We start from the raw sequence: 15,871 nt of genomic DNA, 5'->3' as shown, positions 1-15,871 counted from the left end.
TTCGGCAATGCCCCACGTCCTCCCCAGAAGCCCCCGCCCCACCCCCACCCCTTCGCGACTATGAGCTATATTACTTTGACCCCAGCCCATCAATCTGCTTCAATTGGATAATGATCTGTAATCACGTTCTTTGAGGGGAGTCTATAAAACGAGCCGGGGCCTCAGCACCCCCCCCGTGCGACGGCTCCTTCTGTTTCCGACATCGGCCCCCCCCCCCCCCACCGCGTCCCCACCTCCCCAAACATTTGATCCGGGCAGTTCTCGTTTCAGCTTTCGGGCCCCCACTAAATACCCTCGCACATGGGCAGCCGCCGCAGCCGGCGGTGGGCCTTGTAAAGGGGGCTGCGGGCGACGGCCGCGATGTTGATTTTTCACGGCCCCCGCTTTCCAATGGAAAGGGGGCTAAGAGGGACAAGGCGGAGCCCAGCGGGAGGGAGCAGAGAAAAGGAGAAGGGGGTGTTTAAAGCCAAGCCCTTGTTCCGACACCTCAGATGACGCCCCTTTCTTGCCCTCGCCATCACATTAAAGCTGACCCTTGGTGAGGTCGTTTTGTACCGCGCGCTCGTCATCGAGAGAGGAGAGGAGAGGGGAGGGCCGGAGCCCCACACGGACTGCGGGCGCCATACGGGGAACGCGGGGGGGATAAATAGAGATTAGGAGAAGCTTGATGGACGGGGAGAACGAAGCGAGGGAGATGGAATGACGCCGTGCGCCTCTCGCCCCGCGCGAGGCTCTTTCGTCATTCCGAGATGAGAGAAAGCAAAATAAACGCCCGGTTCAAAAGCCGACTCGGAGATAAGGAACCTTCGAGCAAGGACGACGGCTTCGTAATGATGAGCCGGTCGCCAATTTCCTTTTTGATTTTTGGCCCCGACCGTTTGTTTGGAGAGGGAAATGACTTAATGCGTGTTACTGTCTGAGATCTTAAGTGGTGTTATCGCATGCGGAGATAAGATCGGAAGGCGCGGCGAGAGCGCGCACAACAGCGGGGGACTCTTTTCGCGGCGTATCGCATGTTTCCGAGTCAAAAGTGACCCCGGCGCGCCCGCCGCCCGGGCCCGACTACAGTTAGCGGTCGTTCGGCGGGGCCTTCCGTCGCGGCCGGCCCACGGGCAAAAGCTGCGTCGGGCTCGGCGTGAAAAACGCACGTGCGCGCTTTGACTTCGGGAGGCGAGCGGAGCAGCTTGACCGCAATTTCAAAACGCCATCGCTTCGGCGGGGGGCTTTTGTCTCAGCCCTTCTGCCCTTCTTCAATATCCATAAAAAGACTGCCTCCTTTTCAAGGCCGCGCAATAAACTGATGAATAGAGCGCTTTCCCCCACGCTCTCTCTCTCTCTCTCGCAAGTGAGGGGCCCGTCTTGTACATCATTATTCCTTGCAAGCATTCTTTGGGCAGTTGAGAGTGCTCCGACATGTGGAGCATATGCCTTTTGAAAGAATGGCACCATGCGAGGCGGGCGCAGATGGAGTCACCCTCCCAGTCGATGGCTCGCACAATGGGGAATGGAAATCCAAGCTAAAGGGCTGCATCCAGCTCCATTTAGTTGACACAAAGGCTGCTTGTAGGAGGCAAGGCCGCTGCAGGAGAGGGGAGGGCATGGGAGGGGGCACCGGGCTGCGGGAACACGTCGCCGAGACCACCAGACTCCGTCCTCAGCTGGCCTCTCCATCACCGACCCGGACATGCTGACAACTGACAAGGCATGCGACGCCCCGCTCGTTTTTGACATATGTCTCGGGACACACCTCTGAAACGCCAACGAATCATTTAGGGGGGGGCATGGGATGGAGAAAAAAAAAAGGAATTCTTCAAGTTTTCAAATGCGTGGCAACAGTTAGCAGAAGACGTAAGGTTTGTCAAGAACTTAACTTAGGAGCCCCGACCTCAACCCCCACGGAACATCACCAGCGGACTTTCTCCGCTTCACCAAATGGTCATACGAATCCACCACGTCGGGTGCTTCGAAGCTTTTGGAGCCAACTCATCCTGGAGGATCGACAAGGCGTATTAACAGCAAAGAGCAGAACAGCCGGGAGAAGCAAAGTGCGGCGCAACGTGGGCCGTGGCAGCCATTTTGGGGCAGCGGTGTCCATCATGAACTCAAAACAAGGCGACGCGAGCGGCGAAAGACGGCATCTTAACGTGCGAGATCAGGAATGCGAACGATCAAAGGGCCATTCGGCCGCAAAGCCTCGCCGGCGTGGCCGAACACTTGCTGTCCGGTGGTTTCGACTGTGAAGGGAGAGCCGCGGAAGGCTGCTTTTTTTTTTTTCTGGCTCCTCATTTTGTGTGCATATCAAGCATGTTTGGATTGTTGAGAAATCTGATTCATGATTCGCCGTAGTGGTACAATAGGACTGATGTTCCATTTTGCCAAAGCGAACCATTCTCATGTTCATCGATGTTTAAAAGTCATCTGGGGAGGCTCCCGAATAAAAGGCCATCGGAAGCGCACATCGAGGGCAAAAAAGCAAAACTACGTGACATTGACACGGCGTGAGAAAAAAGCGCCTCTGAGCCTTCCGCAGCCACGCCAACACGGCTCGCCAACGCAGAACAGTGCGACGGCGTTTCAATGCAGAAATGGAGTTTGGAAAACAAACTGTTGGCAAAGCATGTCGTTTCGAAGTCGTCGCTCACGTTCGCGCGCTTCTACAAAGTCCCACGGATTGAGTTGGGATGGGCCGTCATCTTTCATCCGAGCCGTTTGTTGACAGCGGGGGCGTTAGCGTCCGGGGAGATGATGGCCAACAAGATAGGAGGCCGTCATGAACTTTGGTCTGACCTGAGAACTTGTACCCCGACCACATTGCCGGCTGACGACCGCCAGCCAAGCGTCTGCCGGAGTGGGAGCGTGCTCAAGCTCGCACGGACGCGCTGCCAAAGCAGTGTGCGCACACAGAAAGCTCACGCATAATGTGTCGGAGCTGCGGAAGCCAGATCGCTGCGATAATTGTCTCAATTGTTCCAAGTCGCAGAGCGTCCGGCCTGCCTCCTCCTCGTCACGGCTTATCCAATCAATGCCCGCTCCTCTCCGAAATGACACGTCCCCTAACAAATTACTGCTAATGAAATAATCATGCGCACGGGGGGCCTCTGCGGGGTTATTACCCAGCACGGGTCTATTTTGATGGAGGAGGGGCTGGGGCGACGGCTTACGAGAGTGTTGATAAACTGTTGTGGTGAAACCGGTCGGTCAGCTCACAAAGTGGCACATCATTTGCTCCAAAATTCAAACTCCAATTAAAACCAAAAAAAAAGAAAAGACAGGAAATGTCATTGATGTTGCACTCATGCGACGTTGACGTCAATTCCACCCTATTCCTGAACGCAAACTTCCTTCGCCGCCTCGGGCCGCGCCGTTGACGGCCCCGCGACAGGAGACGGCGGCGGCAGCTCGCGCTCTCTGCACGAGTCCAAGCGTTTTCCTGCAATTTGCAGCCAAATCTCGTGCTTCTCTCTCCCACTCCCAATCTCTTCTTCCACCAGCTCGCTACCATTCCGGGGTGGACGGCAGATGGTGTTTTAATAAAGTCCAGTAGGAATAGTACTGTGAGTAAACAATGCGGCACATGCCAACTCCGTAATTGCCGGGCGCTATTACAACCCTTGTGTCTGGCAAGGCAGGGCTGGATGGATTTGGAAAAAAAAAAAAATCAAAAAAAAAAGAGAGAGAGAGAGAGAGAGAGAGAGAGAGATGAAGAGGCCGGCACAGAGTGAGAGGACAAATCAGAAACGAGAAAACAAGTGAAAGGGGGCAAACAAGGGAAAAGCAGAATTTGGAAAAAAAGAGAAGACAGAGAGGAGGTACGGAGGGGGCGTACATCACCCAAACCTATCTCTATACACCTAGCAGCTGGAGCCAGAAAAGCGCAGCTGGCGAAGGTGCAGGGAGGCCACGGGGAGGAGGGGGGGCCGAGCCGAGCCGAGCCGAGGTGGGCTGGGATGGTCTAGGCCAGCGGGTGCAGTGCCGGGCTTCCAGCCTCCAGGCGATGGGCTCTCAGCCCAGTCCCTCAGTCCCTCAGTCCCTCAGTCCCTCAGTCCCTCAGTCCCAGGCCCTTCTCAATGGGCTCCTGCGCTGACACGCCGCCAACGCGGTCCTCCGCCAAAGCCCCAGTCAACGGTCAGACGCGGTTTGGGAGAGGCAAGCCTTCCTTCCGATAGGAAGCAAAGAGCATTGCGTGTTGTACTCCTCGACACCCCCCTCACCCCCATCCCCCCTTCGGTTGAGAAGGGGAATTTAATTTGGGGCCATCTCATATAAATCAATCTATTGAAGGATTCCTGCCAGACTTTGTCACGAATTTCTGGTGCCCAAAAGAAAATATTTTTTTTGAATTGATGAATTTGACACCCCAACGTCTTATACCGAGAGGCAACCTCAGGCAGGCAAGTTATATGAAGCTAATCCATCGGAAAGCTAACACAAGCACGGCGCCCGGGGCCGTCGGCCAAATACAACATCAAACGCTCTCCTGACAGGTCTGCTGAGAAGCACAAACCGGCTTTCGTGTCGAAACACAACATCTCCCCGATGACACCTCGAACCTCCGTCTGACCGACTCGTCTCACATACTTTTCAGGCCCGGAGATTTTGCCTCGACTCCCCCTCAAGGAAACCGGGCGGAGCGAGAACGACCGAGCGAAGGAGCGGGAACTCAGCAGAGTGAAATATGAGCTCCAGCTTGTCAAGGGAGGCGGTCACCGTGAGCGCCGTCGTCGCCAACGGGGCGCATCGCGGTTCGAGTTGAAAAGCGCTGCCGATTCCTTTCGGACCACCTCCTTCCGCCAATGACGTGAAATCGGGACTTTGAAATGTCAACGTTACAGCGGTGAAAAGATGGTCAACGGCGCACGTTGGAACAAGGGCCGACTGGAATCGATTAATACGGGAGATTAAGCACTTGGGTGAGCGGCCACTTTGTTGGCCCAAGTTGGCCGGGACTGCGTTTAAAGCAGAGCACATCCGACGTGCTAACCGGTCCACCATTGCACCGCCCTGAAAATGAACAAAAATATTGATGAATATCAGGAATTATTTGAGCTTGCCTCTGTGGGTAGCGTTTGAGGAGTACGAGGTACCGGATATGGCCCGGTACGAGGACCAAATTGACTTTTTTGTTTGTATTGAGTTTTCACGATGAAAAAAAAAACAAAAAACAATGATTCTTTCTTTTTGAGAGGGGAGCAAAATTGTTTCACTCCTCTCAATATTATCCATTCTCACAAAATATGTTCAGTAGGGATGGATATCATCATCAGCAAAGAATTCCGTCGCGTGTTTTCATGATGATCGTGTCTTGGCGCAATCGGAGCTACCGGTACATGGAGTGCAGCGGAGTCAAGTTAAGCTACAGCCACGCCCTCCCCCCCCCGGGTGGCATTTTTCTGCTCAACTCAACATTTGCGGTGAAACAGAAATGCAAAATTTTCAGAGATTTTCCCGTGCTTATCATAAGCTCTCAATCGAATTTGAATCCCATTCCAAATTCGTCTCTCTCTGACAGAGGTCATTCAAAAACAAAAAGATACATTTGCGATATCGGTCTGTGGACTCAACTGTCGAGCCCAACGCAGGCGATTGGACTTTTCATTTTTGGGAGTTCGAACTCTGAACGTGAAATGCTTCAGTTGCACGGGGTGTGTTCTAAAATGCTGCTGCGCATTCCGTGAAGGTTAACCACATCGCGAAAGGCCCAAAGCACTCCGTCCTTGTCCAATGAGGCTGGGAAAATACGGAAGCCTACGTAACCGTATTAAACGGTCGCCTTTTTCCACCTCATCTATCATGAGTGCAATTTCATGGGGCACCTTTTTAAAAATTAATTTCCTTCTTTGACCCGCTACGAGCGGAAGCACGAGCATGGCTAGGTTGGCTATGAGTGAAATTGCACTTGTGACTTCATGGATCACTATTTCAATTACCTCGGAATACTGCATTTCACATGCGTGCGTGCGTGCGGGTATGCGAGCCAGAGGAAAAAAAAAAAAAGGGCATCCGCTTTATTTACTGGGACAAGTGGCATGGAAAAAAGAAATGTAATAAGCTATGTTGCGGGGAGAAACAGCCGTGCGGAACTCGCAGTGGCCTCAAACATTGAGACAATCCGTGAGGCGTCTTCCATGTCGCTAATTCAGGCTTTTCAAAAGAATTAAAAATAAAATAGAACACGTATCACAAAGTTATCTAGCTAGCGAGTTAGCCTCCCGCTCGTAAACACGCAAGAATACATCAATTGAAGCAGCAAAATTCGACTTTAGTGGATGACAGGATCAGTCGCATCCGGAGTTTTCCGAAGCAATGTTCATCATCTTTAGCGAGTCCACATGAATGACAAATTTATTTCAAGGCTTTGCAAATATTAAAAGAAAATATCTTAATTTATTGTGGATTAGTGTCAACCGCAGACATCTTGTTCTCATTCTATGTACTCCATACAGACGTGTTCTCAAGGATTAAGGGCTCTCAAAAGGCTTGGCCCCACTCTATTGTCATGGGGTGGATACACACATGCACACACACACACAAATCTATGAGCATTACTCCACATAGAAAATGTCTAAGCCTCAAGGCACATATTTGTAAAAGATATCCAGGGTAATATTTGGTTTGATGCAACAGTAAGCAACAAATAGTGAAACTGCGAAGACGTATGCACACTTTCTAAACTTCCAATACAAATGTTGAGGTGATTTTGCAAATGGTACAACATTTCTCTCGCGATAAAGATCTAGAGATAGGGGTGCAAAATAGCGTTGCATTTTTTTGAAAGGATCGTAGTTTCGAGACTGCACAATGCCTCTCACCTCAAGTCAGCCGGGCCGGACGACGACTCGTCCGCGACCCCGATGAGGACAAGTGCGATGAAAAATTTGTTTTAATGGTTAAAAAAAAGTGTTCCCGGCGCTGTGGTGCTTTACGTACCCGACTTCCACGCAAGTTCCTTCCAACTCGGCGAGGGTGAACGCGAATGGTTGTCCGTCTCGATGTGAACGCCGGTCAACCAGTCCAGGATGTGGTCTGCCTTCGGCCCTGAATCGGTCGATCCATCAATGGCATGAAACGGGACAAAAGATAAACAGTATGGATGGCAGTGGGAGGGCGGAGGGAAACAAACAAAAAAGCAACCAAAACCGTACCGGCATTGCGTAACTCCAGGTCCCAATCATTGAGCCGAGCCCAAAAGCTGACGTTGACTTGAGCCGGCGCGTCGAACCTTCCAACTGGTGATTTTCACGCCGCTCCCTTGTCTCTGCTTTCAGACGAGGTGAAAATGTAGCCGCTTCTTTCCTCAGGGCGAGCCGTCTTCATGAGTATGAAAGAAGCGAAAGGAAGAAAAGTCGTTCGGTGACGGCTACGAGATGATGCGTCTGCGTCCTCACGTGCCATGACAACCGCATCCTGACACGAAGAGGACCCTGGGAACCCTTGCGTGGGAGTGCCGTACGACTTGGCACAACTTATACGTTTCAAACGGAAGCTCTTATTAAGGCGGTAAAGCACGGACGGTCATGGCACCAAGCCTCGCCAGAATCACCCCACGTTGACATCGATACCTTTGACACGCGGAGCAGCCGACGACAAGCTGCTCCTCAATCGGCTCTTTTCTTCATCAGGACATCGACAGCCTTCAGGTTGGACTTTCAATCTTCAAAAGGGAACATCGCGTCCTGGAAACATGCCGTCAGTTGTTTCCAACCTTGTTTTGTTCGAGCGCGCAGAGGTTGTTGCCATGTGGATGTCATTTTTGCCAGGACGATTTCCATTTCCACCACAAATCAAACAACAACAACAAAATGCGCGCACGCAGCTCTGCGGGCAGAACTGATCCGCATGACACTGAAAGAAAAGAAAAACAAAAAAAAGGTCAAGGCAGAAAAGGAGGCAGCCAAAATCCAAACGTAATGGCTATGGAGCGGTACGCGTTTCCTTTAATTACAAGGTATCGGTGTCATCCGTCGGCCCGTCGGCAGGAAATGTCGGCCCGCTCACCGCATTGGAATCAACAAATGCGGATGCCCGATAATTCAGTCATCGTCACGTTTGAACGGATCGTCGGCGAGCTGCCGTTTCTGCCTTTCTCCCCGTGCGAGAGCGAATGAACCCAACGGGAGACTTACGACGGAAAGCGCCCGGCGGGATGGATGGACGGCGGCGTTGCCAACTCGCCTCAGCCGGATGTGCGGAAAAAAGTTGTCCCTTCGTTCGCACGAGCGCCTCAACACGTGGCCCGCCCGCTCCGACCAACGAGGTCCAAGATCCCGTTATTCGGCATACGTGTATCCAATACGTCCGTCCGCCCATCCGTTTTCCAAACTTTTTGGTCTGAAGGCCACATCCAGAAAACGGGAAGGATGAAATGCGCCGACTTTTCGAAACGCGCTCGAGTCGGTCAAGAAGGCAATTCGATGCTGTCGGCATTGCTCGGTTCATTGGATCAACTTTTTGTGAAGGCAAATAGTCCAGGGCGTGAGATCCAGAACCTGAGCGAGCCTCATCAACCCACCGCGACGTGCGAGGCAATCGCGGCGCTTCTTGAAGTGAGAAAAAGCGCCGCTATTAATTGTGATGACCAACAAACTTGTGACTTTGAATAAGAGGAACAAAAAAGCTACTTTTTCACACAATGGCCATCGCATAAATTTGCATTTGAATGAGAAATAAAAAGACAGAGCTATTGACGTGGGGGACATTTCCATCAAACGTAGAAACTTGAGGTGAGTAAACTTTTCCACATGCGCCACAATCTGAAGGTGAGAGAAATCGCTTTGACATTAAAACCAAATGAGATAAGGTGCGGCGACGCGATCGGTAATTTTGACGCGTCTGCCGCAAAAGCGCCACGGGACACTTCAGTCATTCTGACACTTTTTTTAACGGAATCTTTGTTTCGGTAATCCGCGTACGGGCTGATATCTGTCACCGTGCAATGCCGTAACCGTAGAAGCCCCTCAATCTTGCAGCCAAATCTCCCTGTCTACACCGCACTGGCCCCATGATAAGAAGGTGACACTGTCACTCCAGCCCACACGAAGAAACGCAGACACACACACACACACCACCTTTTATCCGCACAAACAGCCTCGAAGGCTTGCACGGGCGCTCGGCATCATGCTAATTTTCATTGTTGTGATCAAAAATAAACAGGTCTGGGGAGCCGAATCCCAAGGCCCGAGGGTCACGGCGCGCTCGACTGACAAGGGCGGGGGTTTGCAGGGGGTGCGGGCGGGCGGGCGGGGGCGAAGTGGAAGCTGAGAGCGAATTACCTTGATGCGGCGCGACAGCCTCACATCACTGTCACCGGCCTGTTTGGAAGGGCTCGATGGGGCTGCGGCGCGAACTTGGAGTAGGCCGCCTGCGATGGATGTGTGTTGACAGGACGTCGTGTTCAAGGGCACATTGAAATGAGCGCCGAGTAAGCGGCCGGGGAGGGGAGGGGGGGAGTTTGCTCGGCCATGTGCGCTCTAATTGTTATCTGGTGGCTGGCGGTGACGACTCGGTGAACGTAGGATACACCGTGCCGTTAAGACGTGGCTCGCAAGTGCTCCAATCGTGCGGAGGTGTTGGGCTCCGGCAAGTCGTGTCCCGTCACCAATGCACATATTGCGTGACCTGAACATCATTCCAACCATGTGGCACCTAAGAGAGGTTAAAAAAAAAAAAAATGGATGCTGCTTGATTTTAATGCTCTGCAAATCACAAATAGGTTTCTCCAAATTCTGACGCTTGACTTCACAGGTGAGGTGCCAGAAGAGAGCACTAGGTGGTGCTTCAAGCCAACGCACGCCGACGCCGCAGGTGAGCGCACACCATCCGATTAAAAGCCAACCGGTTCAGCCAATCCTATCAGTGGCACGCGGACAAAAAGGGCCACCTCACAGACCTCCCCGTTGTCCCGTCGGCTTCCCTCTCAGCCCTTTCCTTCGCATCGCCTCCTCATCCAAGCTCGGCTCCGCCCGTCTCCGGCCAGGAGAGCCGTCCGATCGGGCCGGCCTCCGCGTTCTCTCCGGGCCCCGAAGAGAGAGGACGGCAGCGGTGCGGCCGGGGCGGTTTCAACGCGAGCCGCATCCCCCGTGGAGCTCATCCTCCTCGCCTCGGCCTCGCCTCGCCTCACCTACAGGAGTTGTTAGAGATTGGCAGAAGTCAATTGAAAATTCATTTGTCTTCTAAGGTAACGCAGCACGGAGAAAAGCGTTGTTCGCAATCGCGCTAAGCTGCAATGATGTCAGAAATCCGCACGGATCTAAAAGGCCTGAAAATAGTGACAAATCAAGTCGTCGTCTCCGCTCCAAAATGCCCGTGGCATGCGGCCGCTGATTGCGTGAAGCCGCATGCGTTGGTCTCGTCTCTTTTTGACGCTGACACATCCCGACATGTTTGAGCGACGAAAATATAGCCGCGTCGAGCCTCGGCGGTTGGAACACGTCTCGCCGGGCCGTCGTACCGTGATGCAAAGCTCTCGCCACCTGTTGGCTCATGAGCTAACAGGCTCGCCCGCCACGTCACCTCCTCGCTCGGGACATTTAAATAACGCATCCGGTTGCCAGTCAATCACAGGGCGAACACAAATCCCCATTGAATAACATTTCCAAACTGCAAATTGGAGATTGTACAAAAAGTCGCATCTCAAAGCACGTCTTCTCCTCAGTCAGGGGCTACGCAAGGACAGCGAGAGGGTATTTGGTCTGCGCTGCGAGTGGCCGCGTGAGCGTCCCAGTTGAGCTTCAGCAGCTAAATAGTACCAGCTTGCCGGGCTCTGAACCTTCCCCTTCCAGAGAGAAGAGCTAATGAAGTCCTGAAAGGCTTCCTGACTCCCTCATCTGGCTTTGTTTAGGCCTCATTCGCCCTCGCTTTGCTCGAGGAAAGCCATTAGCCCACGGAGACGGCTGGCTTTGTTTAGGCCTCATTCGCCCTCGCTTTGCCATTAGCCCATGGAGAGGACGGTCACACGGACACCAGAACACCAAAGAGAACACAACAGCAACAACAAAGATCTTCTTGACTTATTTCACACGGACACCAGAACACCAAAGAGAACACAACGGCAACAGCAACAACAACAACAAAGATCTCTGGACTTATTTGAGGATCTTCGAAAATGTGCTGTCAACTTCTTCCGATGGATTTTAAAATGCTGTCTTCTGTCACGTGACATTTCACGCGAAGGGGGAGCGATGGCGAAATCAAGAAAAAAAAACCAAAACATTGAAATGTTACTGAAGCATTTTGGCTGAAATATGTTTTCCCTCATGTCTTGCCAAATAAGGAACTTCTCACGACACCAAGCTCTGTTTGTGACATTTCCATGTCAAAAAAAAAAAAAAACAACAAAAAGTTTTTTTCTTCTTGCTGAGTCAAGATGTCACTCATAAGATTGTAACTTGATTCTCACATTCTCATTCCGTTTTGGCTTTTCGGCAATTGCCCGAGCACAAGCGGGAGACAGAAAGGAAGCGGATCATCGTCGACGACTGGGGGGAAATTCCCAGTTGCCCACCAGCTCTCGCTCTCTCTTTTCTTTTTTTTTCACGCCAGTAATAGCAAAGCGGGAGACAGAAAGGAAGCGGATCATCGTCGACTGGGGGGGAAATTCCCAGTCGCCCACCAGCTCTCGCTCGCTCTTTTCTTTTTTTCACGCCAGTAATAGCGCTTGATTTTAATTTGATAGTTTGCGTCTACTCAATGGAGGCAAATGGCTCCTACTCGGTCGCGCCAGTTTATTGAGAGCGAGGCGGGCGAAAGAAGGGGGGAGCACACATGGCGAATGGAAAAAAAAAAAGCCGCAGCATGCTCAAATTGAATTTGTATTCAGCAGGAAGCGGGTTAACCCAGTTAAAAGTCAAGAGAATCCAATCGCGCCGGGCTGATACGCGGCATCGAGACGTTCTCCTTTGGGGAGTCGAGGCGCATCCGACGCCTACCTGGGCTCCGAGCATGTTTTCGGGTCATGCTAAAGATACAGCGCCGTGCTTAGCGGGCGACATGAGGTAAGCGAGAGCGGGCATCCTTGATCTTGTTCTTTGACATCACCCGCTGTGTCGCTTGCGCTTGTGTTTTGTCACCCTTGTCACTTTGACCAGGATGGCAAATTCTATTAGCGAATGTATTTGCTGGTCTTCTGGTTTGATGGAATGGAGGGACCTCCCCTGATTTTTTTTTTATTTGATTCTTTTTTTCCTCAAGAGTAAGCATGCTCGCATGTTTGAGAAGACAGGCATGTTTTCATTAAAAAAAAAAAAAAGAAAACAGACTGAAAATGATCAATCTCTTTGTCATTGGAATGAATGTATCGCTTGCTTGTGGTTCATTGACTTTTTATTACAGGAGCCAGCCCGACTGTCAGAAAAATGCGGGAAATTTGTCGCTGTCATTTGCGTCGGAATATTGGAAGCTGATCATTTCTGTATTCCGCGGACGCGCATTAGTGCAAGCTTGCGTCAGCAGCAGCAGCAGCAGCAAGCGTCTCTTTGCCGTGCGTGCGCATTTACATGCGGGAGGTGCATCTGTGAGCACCGCAATGAAAAAGAGGACAGAAGGTTCTCGATAGATAGCGAGGGAACGAGCGGCGAGCCAGACAGGGTGGGTGGTCGGCCGGGGTAAATTGGGTCTACGAGGGGAACGCGGCGCCCGCCGCCACCGATCTGCCCTGGCGGCAACAGCAAGGGCTCAACTCCAAATCCGGAGACTGGCCTCTCGCTCTCGCTTTCGTGGCGTAGCGGTGACACAAAAGGGACGGAAGAGCATCCAAAGTCAACCGCGGTCCATTCTGCCACTTCCACGTTGAATTCATCCACCCATTTTCTCCACTCGGGAGTCCTTGTTGAGGCTCACCGCTCCTACACTTGGGTGGCTTTCTGTCACAAACATAAGATGAGCACTTCCGGGCACGGGCGAGACCCCTTCTCGTTCCGTCATCAAAGCAATGTCTGTGAAGGAATCGCTCGACGGAACCCAGACCTCCGCCACGTGTGTCATGTTGCCATCGCCGAGCCGGGACAGTCGACAACGGCAAGGCCCCATCCCGAGACGGGCGGCGCATTCCGCTCGTGTTTTGCCGTCCGCCGAGAATGTCAAACGATTGATTTTCACCAAGTGTACCCAGGCTGCAAGTCCCAAGCGGCTAAACTGCGTCACTGACCTTTAAACTCGGGTTACACACCGCCACCTCATCCCTGACAGTTCTCGATTGGTTTCTCCTTACGAGGCCGGCGATTCTCCGCTGAGCCCCCCCGCGCCCCCGTCCCTCCCTGTTTGAAAGCCCTTTTTCTTTCCCCGCCGCGGCTGGAGAGGGGCCGAGGCCGCGGCGTCTTCCCGCCCGTTAGCCAGGAGCCACAAATCCCAGCCAGAGATGCCATCTGATACAAGTCGATCATAATGAAGGTCCAGCATGGGGCTAAATGAGTTTCCACCTCAGCCTTGCGAGGGGCTAATGACAAAACAGCCACCCAGCGCTCCTTGGCCCGCCGCTCGCTTTCATCGGGGCATATGGCATTCGCCGAATCTGCCTGGGCTCACTAAGGAAGGGGAGAGGAAACGCGCTAACACATTCTACGGCCACAGTTTTTTGTGTGTGTTGGGGTGGGGGTGGGGGGGTTCCAAAAAGAATTCTTTGTTGAAACAGAAACAACAGCAAATGCACTCGGCCCCTCGCATAAAAGCCAATCGTCGTCGGTTTGACACCATTTGGGTTCAAAATAGAAGAAAGCAAAGAAAAGAAGGGCAAAGTTTTTGGGCTGTGAATTGTTGGATCCGAACAAAAACGATGTCATCTCGTGTGTGCCCGTTGTCCACTCGCGTGGACGAAAGAGATGTTTCAAGTTGCCGTGACTCCAAGCGAGGCCTGTGAGGTACGGGAAAACGGGGCCTTTCATTCTGATGGATTTGGGGCAAGTGTTGCTGCAGGATTTTCGGTGCGAATCACTCACAGCATTGCGATGAATTTGCAGGATTAAAGACCCCTTCCGTGGCGGATGAGAACAACGGAGTCTCCCGTGGCATGCAAAAGTGCGGAAAGGGCTGCGACTCCACCTTCTATTTTCATAGCCCGTAAGAAGGCTGCCCGACATATCCAAATTAAGCTTCAAGCATTGATTATTTGTCACTAAGATAAAACGGTTACTGAGCCCTTACAGTGTGACTTGCCCGTTTGTTTGTTGGTCTTGTAAAAAGACCAACAAACAAACAATGGAAATAAAGGGCTCGCTGGTGGAAATGAAATTGAAATCTCATCACATGGGTTCCTTTTAATTTGATTAATTCTTTGTTGTTGTTTCGGATCCCCGGCGAAGACGCCCATGACAATTTGAGGTTATTTGTTCCACTGTCTAATGGCAATTTTCCTTGCACCAGAACACCAGTTAAAGAGCTGCCTCAGAGCAACATTTTTGTTTTGCCTTGAAATCCCAGACAAGGCTCAGCCATTTGGGGGGGGGGGGGCGATGAAACCGTGCGCTTCATTCTTCTGCGCTTGACTAACTTCCATGTAAGTCCGCCAGAAAACTTTGACGCATTGGACCACGGGTTTCAACTCCGGACTTCTTCTTGGAGCTGCAAATATCAAGTCTCTTCCAGCAGCAGGAAAATATCTCCAGCGATCGGACTCCGTTTATTTACCTTCATCCCCTTTTATTCATTTTGACACCCATGTCGTGCTGACCGTTATTGTTTGCTCCTCGACATAAGACCCCTCCTCACTTTTTTTTCCTTTTCAATCTCAATAAATAAATTAAAAAAAAACATGGCTAAAAGGTGACATACATTTGCTTCGTAGGAGAGCTACAAACTGAAAACATCTGAAGGATATATATATAATTTCTACATGAAAATACAAAATTCATATCACTGAGTATTTTGAGGAAAAATAATTGGACCATTCGAGCATTCCGATTATTCGATGATTGCTTCAGACATGCATTACTGGCATTATTTTGTCACTGACTTACGTCTTCTTCTATTTTTTTTTTTTGGAGCACAAACTCTCACATCTGGTCAGAGTCGGGATAATTGTGGGATAAATGGTATAAAGAAAGATGGGGGGGAAAAAATGTTGACCTCAAATAAAACTAGCTGCGTTGGTCTATTATGTTTTGCAACCTTCGTGCCGGACGAGCGATCAGTGCTGACGAAGTCAAAGCGAGAGTTACTGGTAGCGGTGTATTCGCCAACCTATCGGCAAATACGTTTTCATACCCCGCGTGGAACCCGGTGTAAAATGCGCTCTGTGCTGAAATGAAGCCACGTGATCCCATTATGTTGCGCTCATTGCTGGTTATCACACGGTGGGAGGATCTTTGGCAGACAGAAAAAGCAGGGAGGGAGCACAACAGTACCAGGATGCACTCAGCATGGAGAAAATGAACCTCCGAAACCCACGCTGACACTTTGCGGGCCCAACCGCGATGAGCCCGAACGATACGAGCAAACGCCGAAGCGTTCTTGGCAACCGAGGAGGCCCCGGTAGCAATTAGCTCACGGTCGGCGGGGTGCACAGATTGCGTTTCCGTGACGGCGGCAAGAGAGGGGGGGAGGAGGCGATCCTGGCAAAAAAGGCCTCCGCAAGCCTCCCGGTGGCCTTGATGCGTTCGGGACCGTGCCCGTCGTTCACCGGCTCCCTTTTCGTTCGCTCCCATTTAAGGGACCGCGAGGGGCGTTTCCATCTGGCCGCCACGTGATTTCATTTGTGGGCATCTGCTTTGCAACATCTTGGAAGGATTGCAAAGGATCACAAAGCTGTGGCGCGCACACACACACACACACACACACACACACACACACACTCCGTACTTTGCGCTTGCCGCTGGATCACTGCAGTAAAAATCGAGTTATGGAGCTCTACGGGGGGGGGGGGGGGGGGGGAGGTTCCACCCCG

General features: G+C 51.7%; 1 long non-coding RNA gene across 2 annotated transcripts in view; it reads right to left on the bottom strand.

Annotated features, from left to right (window-relative positions):
• Positions 1-7,150: 7,150 nt before the first annotated feature.
• The window catches only part of LOC109519156 (uncharacterized), a 44,242-nt gene continuing 35,521 nt past the window's right edge, over positions 7,151-15,871 (bottom strand). The window contains exons 5-6 of one of the 2 annotated variants that reach the window (XR_002168888.1): positions 9,887-10,117; positions 7,151-7,308 (exon numbers count right to left, since the gene is read on the bottom strand). This is a non-coding gene — a long non-coding RNA (uncharacterized LOC109519156). Of the gene's footprint in view, positions 7,309-9,686; positions 10,118-15,871 lie in introns of those variants that run through there. The other variant, XR_002168887.1, reaches the window with a different exon arrangement.

The sequence above is a fragment of the Hippocampus comes genome, unplaced genomic scaffold, assembly GCF_001891065.2.
Source record: "Hippocampus comes isolate QL1 unplaced genomic scaffold, H_comes_QL1_v1.1 scaffold226, whole genome shotgun sequence".
NCBI classification, from domain to species: Eukaryota; Metazoa; Chordata; class Actinopteri; order Syngnathiformes; family Syngnathidae; genus Hippocampus; species Hippocampus comes.
This window is presented reverse-complemented; position numbering and strand designations above follow the sequence as displayed.